Source organism: Chiloscyllium plagiosum, unplaced genomic scaffold, assembly GCF_037043375.1.
Source record: "Chiloscyllium plagiosum isolate Xiang-an unplaced genomic scaffold, Cpla_swu_hap1 HiC_scaffold_7, whole genome shotgun sequence".
Taxonomy (NCBI): domain Eukaryota; kingdom Metazoa; phylum Chordata; class Chondrichthyes; order Orectolobiformes; family Hemiscylliidae; genus Chiloscyllium; species Chiloscyllium plagiosum.
The window spans coordinates 64,692,474-64,705,791 of record NW_028270145.1 but is presented as its reverse complement, the minus strand read 5'-3'; the positions used below and the strand labels follow the sequence as shown (position 1 = coordinate 64,705,791).

Here is a 13,318-nt window from a genome sequence, read left to right as displayed (position 1 = left end):
AATGTTTGACTCAAAGAAGCCAATATGTGTCAGTACATTTTGATAATGTACATATTTTTGTGTTAACTGTAAGTTTATTTCCAAGTGCAGAGTTATTAGTCACGTAATAATTGTTCAGAAAGTTGCCTTTAAACCCACAGTCCTGGTAACACTTCTGTAAATATTTTTGCACCCTTTTTTAACAAAGCCAACTACCTTATTTTTGATGCTGTTCATAATTTGTGAATCTGCCTTGAAATGCTTGTATGTGAAGAAAAGATTTTCTCTAATTCCCGCTTTGCATTGTTACATCTAGCTATGTTTCAATGATGGCAAAAATGACAGCAGTAGATTGTAAGTAACACTCAATTTATGACATGACTTGAGCTGAATGTCATGAAGAGCAATTGCGTAATGTTGGGTAAAGTATATGTTAACCTTTTTGAAATGTGAAAGTACAGCTATATTCCTTGATTTTGGATTGTGAAGCAATTCAATTAAATATACTTTTGTTATTATTTTCCCTAATGTATGTGGTTTTAATAGTTCTATAGTAAATAAGCATATTGGTGTTCCATTATATAATTTGGATAAATCATCTTTTCTTAAGTTACTAATCTATGGAAGTCATTCCTGTCGAGGCTGAGCTAATTATATATGTTCAAGACTGAGATGGGCAAGTTTTGAATCCGAGGGAATCCACTGTTATGGGGGGAAAAGGCAGAGCAGTGGAGATGGGGATAATTAGATCAGTCATGATTTCATTGAATGGTGGAGCAGACTTACTGGGCAGAATTGCCTACTCAGCTTCTCCTCCAATGCTTTATGGTCTTTTGAAGGCAATGTAATTTGTGATTTAAAGCAGTGAAGCAACTTGGAGTACTTTATCTGAGAATTAGATAATGTTGATTTTGTATTTATTAATTTTTGGATTTCTTCTAGGTGCAACTGCTCCTGTAAGGTGACTGGCCAGATGAGAGCTGACAATTCAATTGCGATTGATATGACGAGCATTGAGCTACACTGAGAACTTATCTTCTTCAAAAGTGGTGAGTTTCAGTTTTTTATTCTTTCATGAGATGGGAGCATTGCTTGCATGGCCAGCATTTGATGCATGTCACTGATTATTCTTGAAATGAAAGTGATATGCTGCTGTCTAGTAGTAGTCCATCTGATACAGGTACATTCAAAGTGCCTTTGGGAAGGAAGTTCCAGTTTTTCACACAGCAACAGTGAAGGAATAACGACAGATCATTCTGCTATAATGCGCATTTTGTCAGTGCAAATTGGCTATAAAGAGATTGATGAATTGTGGACTTTGTTTGGATATTGTGAGCTTTCTACTGAACGGGTGTAGTGATTTTCTATTAGTCATCTTTTACGGTGTGATTTTCACAGTGGTTTTCCATAACGTGATTTTGTATAATGCAAGGTTGCAGATGAACACAACTGTCACATTACAGCAGAACTACCTCTATATAATTCCAAGCATAGTGCGTGGATTGGATAAGAACATGCAGATTGTGGTGTTGCCATGTGTCTGCTACCCTTGTTGTTCTTAGTGGTAGATGATGTAGGATGGGAAAGTGCTGTGAAAGGAAGTCTATAAAATTAATATTCTGTATTTTGCGTATGATGTGGATCTTGTAAGTGATACACACTGTCACTACTGGAAAGTGGTGGATGGGGTGTCAATCTTGCTTTGCCCTCCTTCTTATAGACATTCTTTAAAGTCAAAATATTGTGGATGGGAGGAACCCGAAACACACACAATGTTGGAGAAACTCTGGTCTTGTGGTACATGTTCTGAAGAAGAATCGTGCCAGACTCAAAGTGTCAACTGTGTTTCTGTCTCCACAGATTCTGCCACATCTGCTGATTTTCTCCAGTTTTTATGTGTAGAGATTCTTAATTGTTGGTGGAGCTGTACTCATCCAGCTAAGTGGAGAGTATTTCTTCACACTCATGATTTGTCCCTTGTAGATGCAGGTCAAGCTTTGGAAATGGGAAGGTGAATTACTTGCTGTAGTTCTCCTTATACTCAAACCCTCCAGTCCTGGTAACATTCTTGTAAATCCTTTTTGCACCCTTTTCAATTTAATAACATCCTTCCTACTGTGCACAGTTCTTGTCACCCTGCTATAGAAAGGATGTTATTGAACTGGAAAGGGTTCAGAAAATATTTACCGGGATGTTGGGAATGGAGGGTTTGAGTTATAAGGAGAGCCTGGATGTGCTGGGATGTTTTTCACTGGAGCTTCAGAGATTGAGGGATGACCTTTCAGAGATTTGTTAAATCATGAGAGACATGGATATGGTGAATAGTCAAGATGTTTTCCCTAAGGTGGGGGGGGGGTCTAAAACTTGAGGGCATAGGTTTAAGTGAGAGGGGAGAGATTTAACAGGGACCTGAGGGGCAATCTTTTCACACAGGGTGGTGCGTGTATGGAATGAACTGCCAGACGTAGTGCTAGAAGTGGGTACAATATCCTTGAAGCATTTCCTCTGCCTTGCTATGATGAAGATTGTAGTAGAGAGCTTTTTATGAATGTCTTTGCATCAGACATATGTATGACTAGCCCATCAAAGCTGATCACAACCAGTGCCTTAATACTGGTGATGTTGGTGTGGGAGATATCGGACTTCCACGTTTTTGACCTAGCAATACCGAAGGAGGAGTGATATACTTCCAAGTCAGGATGGTGAGTGGCTTAGAGGAAAAATTGCATGTGGCGGTTCTCCCATGGATTTGCTGCACTTGTCCTTCTAGGTGGAAGTAGTCATTGGTTTGAAAGGTGCTGTCTAAGGAACCTTTGGTCATTTTCTGCAGTACCTCTTGTGGAAGGTGTGCACTTCAACTTCTGAACATAGGCGGTGGCTTTAGTGTTAAAGTCTAGCAGACTGCTTTGTCCTGGATAGTGTCAAGCTGCTTGAGTGTTTTTGGAGCTGCACTCAAGTGGGAAGTGTTTCATCACACTCTAGACTCTGCCTTGTAGATGGTGGACCGGCTTTGAGGAATCAGAAAAGGAATTGCTGCAGTATTCTCAGCCTCTGACCTGCTGCTATTGCTACTGTGATTATGTAGAGAAAGTGAGGACTGGAGATTAGGGTTGAAAAGTGTGGTGCTGGAAAAACACAGCAGGTCAGGCAGAATCAGAGGAGCAGGAGAATCAACATTTCGGGCATAAGCCCATCATGAGGAATGTGGTGGTGGGGGGGGGGGGGGGGGGAAGAGGGCTGAGAGATAAATAAGAGGGTGGGGGTGCGGCTCAGGGGAAGGTAGCTGGGAAAACAGTAGGTAGATGGAAGGGGTGGTTGATTGGTGATGGGTTGGAAGGTAGGGTGGAGTGGATAGGTGGGAAGGCAGTTGGACAGGTAGGGCAGTTCAAGAGGGCGGTGCCGAGTTGGAGGGTTGGATCTGGAATGAGGTGGAGGAAGGGGAGATGAGGGAACTGGTGAAATTGACATTGATGCCATGTGGTTGGAAGGTTCAAAGACATAAGATGAGACATTCTTTCTCTTGGCATTGGGTGGCTTGGATTTGGTGGTGGTGGAAGCCAGGACATGCATGTCCTTGGCAGAGTGGAGGGGGAGTTGAAGTGGTCAGCCATTGGATAGTGGGGTTGTTTGGTGCATGTCCAAGAGATGTTCTGTGAAAAGTTCTGTGTGTTGGCATTCTGTTTCCCCAATGTAGAGGAAGCCACATTGAGAGCAACGGTCACAGTCGAGGCCTTGGATGGAGGTGAAGGGGAAGGTGTGGGTACAGGTTTTACACCTCTTGTGGGGGTCAGGGAAAGTGCTGGGATTGGAGGGTGGTTTGGTGCAGGGCGTGGACCTAATGAGGGAGTCACGGAGGGAATGGTCTCTACGGAATGCTGATAGGGGTGAGCAGGGAAATGTATCTCTGGTGGGGTTTGATTGTAGGTGGCGGAAATAGTGGAGGATAATGCGTTGTTTCCAGAGACTAGTCGGATGGAAGGTGAGGACCGGATGTTTTCTATCCTTATTGAAGTTGAAGGGGTGGAGTTGAAGGGCAGAGGTGCAGGGAATGGAGGAGATGCACTGAATGGCATTGTTGACCACGTAGGAGGGAAATTGTGGTCCTTGAAATAGGAGACCATCTGGGTGTCCTGGAATGGATTTGGTCCTCCTGGGAGCAAATATGGCAGAGGTGGAGCAATTGAGAGTAAGGGATAGCATTTTTATAGGGGGTGGAGTGGGAGGAGGTGTTGTCCAGGTAGTTGTGGGAGTCGGTGAGTTTGAAGTTCATGCCCATGTTGAGTCGGTCGGTGAAGATGGAGAGGTCCAGGAAGGGGAGGGAGATAACCCACGTGAACATGAGGTCAGGGTGGAAGGTGTTCATGAAGTTAATGAACTGTTCACCCTCCTTGTGGGAGCATGAGGTGGTGATGATACAGTCATCAATATAGCAGAGGATAAGGTGGGGCATGGTGCCAATGTAACTGCAGAAGATGGACTGTTCCATATATGTGACGAGGAGGCAGGTGTAGCTGGGGCCCACGTCTGTGCCTGTGGCTACCTCTTAGGTCTGAAAGAAGTGGGAGGATTCAAAGGAGAAGTTTGAAGGTGAGGACCAGTTCCGCCGATCAAGTCAGTGTGTCGGTGGAAGGGTACTGGTTGTGTCAGCGGGAGAGGAAGAAACTGAGGGCTTGGAGGCCTTAGCCAAGGGATTGATGTTGTGGGCAGCACAGTGCCTGAGTGGTTAGCACTGCTGCCTCACAACGCACCCATGTTTGAGTCTAGCCTTGGGTGAACGTCTGTGTGGAGTTTGCATACATTGTCCCCGTTTCTGCATAGGTTCCCTTTGGTGCTCCAGTTTCCTCTCAGAATCCAAAGATGTGCAGGTTAGGTCAATTGACAGTGCTAAATTGTCCGTAGTGTTCAGGAATGTGTAGGTTAGGTGCGTTAGTCAGGGGTAAATGTACAGTAATAGGCTAGGGGAGTTGGTCTGAGTGGGTTACCCTTCGGAGGGTCAGTATGGACCTGTTTCCACACTGTAGGGATTCTGTGGTGAAGATGTGATGTTGGAGGCTGGGGAAATGAAAGGCATGGAGGAAGGTGTGGATGATGTTCTGAATGTATGTGGAGAGTTCCTGGACTTGGGGATAGGATGGTGTCAGGATGTTGCCAGGGTTGGAGGATTTGAGCTATAGGGAGAGGCTGAATAGGCTGGAGCTGTTTTCCCTGGAGCGTCGGAGGCTGAGGGGTGACCTTATAGAGGTTTACAAAATTATGAGGGGCATGGATAGGATAAATAGACAAAGTCTCATCCCTGGGGTTGGGGAATCCAGAACTAGAGGGCATAGGTTTAGGGTGAGAGGGGAAAGATATAAAAGAGAGCTAGGGGGCAACTTTTACATGCAGAGGGTGGTACGTGTATGGAATGAGCTGCCAGAGGAAGTGGTGGAGGCTGGTACAATTGCAACATTTAAGAGGCATTTGGATGGGTATATGAATAGGAAGGGTTTGGAGGGATGCGGGCTAGGTGCTGGCAGGTGGGACTAGGTTGGGTTGGGATATCTGGTCGGCACGGACGGGTTGGACTGAGGGGTCTGTCTCCATGCTGTACATCTCTATGACTCTATATGAGGAGATAAGTTCGGTGGGGCAGGAGCAGGTGGAGAGAGGAGGTTGATCTAGGCAGTGTCAATTTTGGGTAAGAGGTAGAGCTGGGTGGTGCAGGGTTCTGGGACTATGAGGTTGGAGGCTGTGAATGGAACTGTAGTGATATGGCTACTCCAATTCAGTTTCTGGTCAATGGCAACCTCCAGGATCTTGATAATTGGGGATGCAATGATGGTCATGCCTTTGAATGTCACGGGATGATGGCTAAGTTCTCTTTCGTTGGAAATGTTTATTGCCTGGCATTTGTGGTGATAATGTTACTAGCTGCTCAAAGTTTGTGAGAAGATTTGTAGCTCGGGTGCTCGTTGTTGTGGTTCTGTTTGCAGAGCTGGAAGTTTTTGTTGCAAACGTTTCGTCCCCTGTCTAGGTGACATCCTCAGTGCTTGGGAGACTCCTGTGAAGCGCTTCTGTGGTGTTTCCTCCGGCATTTATAGTGGCCTGTCCCTGCCGCTTCTGGTTGTCAGTTTCAGCTGTCCGCTGTAGTGGCCGGTATATTGGGTCCAGGTCGATGTGTTTGTTGATGGAGTTTGTGGATGAGTGCCATGCTTCTAGGAATTCCCTGGCTGTTCTTTGTTTGGCTTGCCCTATAATGGTAGTGTTGTCCCAGTCAAATTCATGTTGCTTGTCGTCTACGTGTGTGGCTACTAAGGATAGCTGGTCGTGTCATTTCGTGGCTAGTTTATATTCATGGATGCAGATCGTTAGCTGTCTTCCTGTTTGTCCTATATAGTGTTTTGTGCAGTCCTTGCATGGGATTTTGTACACTACATTAGTTTTGCTCATGCTGGGTATCGGGTCCTTCGTTCTGGTGAGTTGTCTGAGTGTGGCTGTTGGTTTGTGCGCTGTTATAAGTCCTAGTGGTCGCAGTAGTCTGGCTGTCATTTCAGAGATGTTCTTGATGTATGGTAGTGTGGCTAGTCCTTTGGGTTGCAGCATGTCCTCGTTCCGTTGTCTTTCCCTTAGGCATCTGTTGATGAAATTGCGAGGATATCCGTTTTTGGCGAATACCTTGTATAGGTGTTCCTCTTCCTCTTTTTGCAGTTCTAATTTGACTGAGACAACCCTACGATTATAGGGCAAGCGAAACAAAGAACAGCCAGGGAATTCCTAGAAGCATGGCACTCATCCACAAACTCCATCAACAAACACATCGACCTGGACCCAATATACCGGCCGCTACAGCGGACAGCTGAAACTGACAACCGGAAGCGGCAGGGACAGGCCACTATAAATGCCGGAGGAAATACCACAGAAGCGCTTCACAGGAGGCTCCAAGCACTGAGGATGTCACCTAAACAGGGGATGAAACGTTTGCAACAAAAACTTCCAGCTCGGCGAACAGAACCACAGCAGTTACTAGCTGCTTTTTAGACCAAGTCTGTATATTGCCCAGGATTTATGCATTTGCGCATGAACTGCTTCTGTATCTGAGGAGTTATGAATAGTGCTGAATGTTGTGCAATCATAAGTAAACGTCTCCATTTCTGACCTTATAATAGAAGAACTATCGTTGACACAGGTGAGGACAGTTGGGACAAGGTCACTACCCTGAGAAACTCCTTTACAGTTGTCCTGGAACTGAAATAATTGTCCAATAACCACAATCCTGTTCCGTTATAACAGCATTAATTCCAAGCAGTGGAGTGTTTTCCCCATGATTCCCATTGACTTTGAGAACTCAATTAATAAGGCTCCTCTTCCACACTATCAAGTGTAACCTTAATATTAACGGTAGTCACTCTCACCCAGATCTCTGGAATTCAGTTATTTTGTCCATGTTAGAGCCAAGCTGAATGGCCCCTGTGGAATCCAAATTGAGCAGCAGTGAACAATGCTGAACAGGTGCTGCTGGATGATGTCATATGTTACTTTGCTGATAATCAAGAGTGCACTGATGGGGTGGTAATTGGCCAGATTGGATTTGTTCTGTTTTTTGTGTACATGCCATGCCTGGACAATTTTTCACGTTGTTGCACAGATGTCAGTTTTGAAGCTGTGCTGAAACAGCTTGACTAGGGGTTTAGCAGATTCTGCAGTACATCTTCTCAGTCCTATTGCTGGAAAGTTGTGAGGGCCCACACCATTTATGTAGAGTGAATCAAATTGACTGGAGATTGGCATCTACGCGATGCTGGGGGTCCCTGGAGCAAGACAAGACGGATCATCCACTTGGCACTTTTGGCTGATTGTTGCGAATGCTTCAGCTTTACCTTTTGCACTTTTTCCCAAGACTTTAGCCTGATCCACAACTGAGATTCGTTGTGGGCTGCTAAGTTCCAGTGACACAGTCTTTACCAAAAGTGACACACATCTACAGAATTTCTTCCACTCTGTCTGAATGACGTAGATCCAACAATGCTATTTTCAAATAACAGAAACAGCTGCAGACACTGTGTATTTGTTTATTTTCGGTTTCTGGGTCTAGCCTCTGTATTCTTCGATTTGCCTGTCCTGCACCACTGGATTTCTCAACTGTCTTCTCAAAGTTTCAAACCAATGTTTTGGACTCTAGTCTCAATTTCAATTTTCGTATCCTTCGGAAATGAGAGTGCCCCTTTCTGTTCCTTAGCTTCACTTTTCTTGTTTGGATCTGTCTTTTTAAAAAAAAGATTATCCACCGGTTCCATCATACTGGAAATGTTATAATGAAGGACATGATAAGGCGTGAGGTGATCGATTATATTTAAAAACATTTATGCTGGTCTAGTTTTAGTTTCTAAATTTGTTCTCAATCTTATGCAATTTAGCTCAACCCTATAGACAATATCTTCATTATGAAAATGGAACTTTGTCTCAACAAGAGTCTATTGTGATCACCTACTAGTACCATAATGGATAGATTAACTGTGACTGTAAGGTTGATGAGGGTGAGAGAAAGTAGTTTTTTTATCTTGCTTGACTGGTTTGTGGGACTGCTTTCAATATTGTAATAACTCTCAATGAATAGGACTTTTCAGGGTTGCCCCGTAAGGATTTCCTTCCCGAAAGGCATTGGTGAGTTCGATGGCTTTTTATGACAACATAGTGATTTCATGATCACCCTTATTGAGACTGGCATTTTAATTTCAGACTTGATATTGAACTGAATTTAAGTTCTGGGAATTGAGCTTGTGTTCCTAGTGCATTCATCACCAAAACTTGAATCACTTGTCTAACAACATTACTATTTTACCACTGTCCTCTCACTGACACCTGAAAATGACCATGCGCAGCTGGTCAGGCAGCATCCAAAGATCTTTGAAGAGCTTATGCTCGAAACATCGACTCTCCTTCTCCTCAGATGGTGCCTGACCGGCTGTGCTTTTCCAGCACCAACAGATAAGTTGAACATTGGGAAATATTAAACTTTCATTATGTATATATTTCATGCTTGCTGTTGCAATATACACTAGCTTGATATGTATGTGTATTAAAATCTGTCTGTTCATTCTGAGTGAAAGAATAATATGAGGGAGTTTTCTGCTTTCAGTAAATGAGTGCAAAGCTGCATGAGAGGTTACGTTCAGTTGAGTGCAGAAATTCCTTTCAAAGGGCCTTAAATGTGAAATACGGAAGCATAGGTGGTGTTCAAGTAGATATTGGTGTTGGGTAGATATTTTGCTGCATCAATTTCAAGCCACTAGATGGGGTACTTCACAGTAGTAGAAGTTAAGGGATTCCTCAGCAATGTTTTGAGGGTCGTTGCGCTCAATCCTTTAGGTTTATATTGTTGAGTCATTTTCAAAACCCTGGAAAAACTACTAGTGGTTTGCTACTTGTTTTCTGGTTACAACATGTTGTACGACTTTGTTCAAAAATGTCAACTGATGAGAAATTTGATTATTGAATTGATCTGAACTAGCAGTATCCAAAAATGCTGGACAGCCTTCTTTATTTAGGTTTAAAAAGAAATGCTTCACTTGAATGGGCTGGTATATTGAGCTGATTCAGTGTTGGTATTACTGGATGTAGCAACGCCTCCTGATTCATTTAAAGTCACTGCAGCAGTCTGATATCCCTTGACAGATACCTTCTGTAAAATACACTTGGAACATTTCTATTTAATTTATTTGGAAACTATGTGTTGAAGCTGAAAATTGTTGCTTGCAGAGGCAATTTGACATGTTGATTGAAATAGAGCTTTTTTTAGACATAGCTACATCTGTCAAAGAATAGTTTATTATATTTTCACTTCATTGCACAGCATCCACATGTGCCTTGAAAACATTTCTTTTGTATCTTTTATCGAGAAAGAATTTTTGTTGTCATTTTGGAACTGCGTTCATTGACTAGTAACATACTGGGAAAATATCCCAAGTTTCAGGTTTATTTTTTGACGTCAAATAGAAATATAGAAAATAGGAACAGATATCAGAGTGGGAAACCTTAATTGCACACCCTCCATAGCCTGAACATCCTTCCTCTGATCATAGGACCAAAATGGTACACAATGCTAGAAATGTTGTCTCACCAAGGCTTTGTACAATTGCAGTAAAACCCCTGCTCTTGTACTCCGATTCTCTCACTATGAAGGCCAACATGGCATTTACCGCCTTGGTTACCTTCTGCAGCTGGAGCTGCTGTACAGGGACACCTAGGTCTTGTTTCACTTCCTGCTTTCCCAACCTATCGCCATTCAGACAATAATCCACTTTCCTCTTATTGTTACTAAAATGAATAACTTGTCATTTTTTATTCCATTTCATTTGCCACACAATGCATGTCCATGAAACTCAAGACTTGCTTGTCGATTAACCTTAAAAAACCTCTCCTGTAACATAGATGGGAAGCAAGCTCTGCGCTACTGTTAGGTTCCTTTCCTGAGGTTTCACACGAGATGCAATTTGCACACATCAGCTTCGGCAAACAGTTTATTAAAGCCTGTACAATCTAGGTGACTCCCTTTGATACTCTTCTCAGGCATGTGAAGTTGCGTCAAAAGAGGCCCCAAACTAAGAAAACACATGTAGGTCAGTTGGTAATGCTCACAGGTACTCTGGCCACTCTTTTTTCCCCCCCCCCCCTCCCAATAACCACAAGTACAATCGTAGAATAAGGTCATCCTTGGAGATAATGTAAATGCCTGATTCCTGGGGAATCATTATGCAAACAATTTCTTGACTTTGTGATTCCCCAAGACAATGTAATATGCTTTGATATTGGGGGGTGATCATGCAAATGAATTTGATTGGCTGGGGATGGCTATTAAAGCATTTCTGAATGAAAGGGACTGAATGAGAGTTTAATTTGATGATAGCAGTAGAATAGAACATAGAACGTTGCAGCGCACTACAGGCCCTTCGGCCTGCGATGTTGCACTGACCTGCGAAAATGATCTGATGCCCATCTAACTTACACCATTCCATTATTATCCATATGTATGTCCAATGCCCATTTAAATGCCCTTAGCATTGGCGAATCTACTACTGTTGCAGGCAGGCTGTTCCATGCCCCTACTACTCTCTCATATCTGTCCTAAATCTATTACCCCTCAATGTAAAGCTATGTCCCCTTATGTTAGCCTTCACCATCCCAGGAAAAAGGCTCTCATTGTCCACCCTATCTAACCCTCTGATTATCTTATACATCTCGATTAAGTCACCTCTCAACTTTCTTCTCTCCAATGAAAACAGCTCAGTTCCCTCAGCCTTTCCTCGTAAGACCTTCCTTCCATACCAGGCAACATCCTAGTAAATCTCCTCTGAACCGTTTACAAAGTTTCCACATCCTTCCTATAATGTGGTGACCAGAACTGTATGCAGTACTCCAGGTGCAGCCTTACCAGTGTCTTGTACAGCTGAAACATGACCTCATGGCTCCAAACCTCAATCCCCTTACCAATAAACGCCAACACACCATATGCCTTCTTAACAACCTGATAAACCTGGTTGGCAACTTTGAGGGAATTATGCACCTGGACACTGAGATCTTTCTGTTCATCTACAGTGCCAAGAATTTTACAGTTAGCCCAATACTCTGCATTCCTGTTACTTCTTCCGAAGTGAACTACCTCACACTTTTCCACAATAAACTCCATTTGCCACTTCTTAGCCCAGTTCTGCATCTTACCTACATCCCCATGTAACCCACAACATCCTTTGGCACTATCCACAACTCTGTCTATCTTAGTGTCATCTGCAAATTTACTAACCCATCCTTCTATGCCCACATCAAGATCATTTATAAAAATGACGAACAGGAGTGGCCCCAAAACAGATCCTTGCGGCACACCACTGGTAGCTGAGCTCCAAGATGAACATTTCCCATCAACCACCACCCTCTGTCTTCATTCAGCTCACTAAATTCTGTTCCAAACCGCTAAATCACCTTCAATCCCGAAACTCCGTATTTTGTGCAATAGCCTACTGTGTGGAACCTTATCTAACGCCTTACTGAAGTCGATATATGCCACATCAACCACTTGCGTTTCATCCATCTGTTTTGTTACCACCTCGAAGAACTCAATAAGGTTAGAGAGGAACGACCTACCCTTCACAAAACCGTGTTGACTATCCTTAATCAAATTATTCCTTTCCAGATGATTATAAATCCTATCTCTTATAACCTTTTCCAACACCTTACCCACAATGGAAGTAAGACTCACTGGCCTATAATTACCAGGGTTGTCCCAACTCCCCTCCTTAAACAAAAGAACAACATTTGCTATCCTCCAGTCTTCTCCTTTCGACAATGATGATATAAAGCTTGAAGCCAAAAGCTCTGCAATCTCCTCCCTGGCTTCCCAGAGAGTCCAAGCATAAATCCCATCCGGCCCAGGGGTCTTATATATTTTCGGATCTTCCAAAATTGCTAAAACCTCCTCTTTGTCAACCTCAATCCCATCCAACCTTGTAGCCTGTACCTCCGTATTCACACTAACATTGCCCTTTTCCAATGTGAATACTGACGAAAAGTATCCATTAAGCACTCCCCCTATGTCCTCAGATTCCCCACACAACTTCCTGTCAGTGTCTTTGGCCCTAATCTTACTCTAGTCATTCTTTTATTCCTGGCATACCTATAGAAGGCTTTAGGGTTTTCTTTGATCCTATCCGCCTACAACTTCTCATGTCTCCTCCTGGCTCTTCTGAGCCCTCTTTTTAGATCTTTTCTGGCTAACATAACTCTCAAGCACCCTAACTGAACCTTCACGCCTCATCCTCACATAAGCCTTCCTCTTCCTCTTGACAAGAACTTTAACTACTTTGAGTAAACAATGGCTCCCGCTCTCGACAACTACCTCCCTGCCTGATAGGTATCCACTTATCAAGGTCCCACAGTACCTTTTCCTTGAATAAGTTCTACATTTCAAGTGTGTCCATCCCCTGCAGTGCCCGTCCCTATCCTATGCATCCTAAATCTTGCCTAATTGCCTTTCCCCTGGTTATACCTCTTTCCCTGTGGGGACACCTATCCCTGCCCATAGCAATTGTAAATGTAACCAAATTATGGTCACTTTCGCCAAATTGCTCACCTACCTCCAAATCTAACACCTGGCCGGGTTCATTCCCCAGTACCAAATTCCCAATATGGCATCACCCCTTGTTGGCCTGTCTACACTCTGTGTCAGAAAACCCTCCTGCACATATTGATTCATAGAGACGTACAGCATGGAAACAGACCCTACAGTCCAACTCGTCCATGCCGACCAGATATCTCAACCCAATGTAGTCCCACCTGCCAGCACCCAGCCCATATCCTTCCTATTTGTACA

General features: G+C 43.6%; 1 protein-coding gene across 2 annotated transcripts in view; it reads left to right on the top strand.

Annotated features, from left to right (window-relative positions):
• The window catches only part of baz2ba (bromodomain adjacent to zinc finger domain, 2Ba), a 356,889-nt gene that overhangs the window by 62,261 nt on the left and 281,310 nt on the right, over positions 1-13,318 (top strand). For both annotated transcript variants that reach the window (XM_087989090.1, XM_087989091.1), the window contains exon 2: positions 922-1,028. The gene's annotated coding sequence lies outside the window, so the exon portion shown is untranslated. The remainder of the gene's footprint in view (positions 1-921; positions 1,029-13,318) is intronic.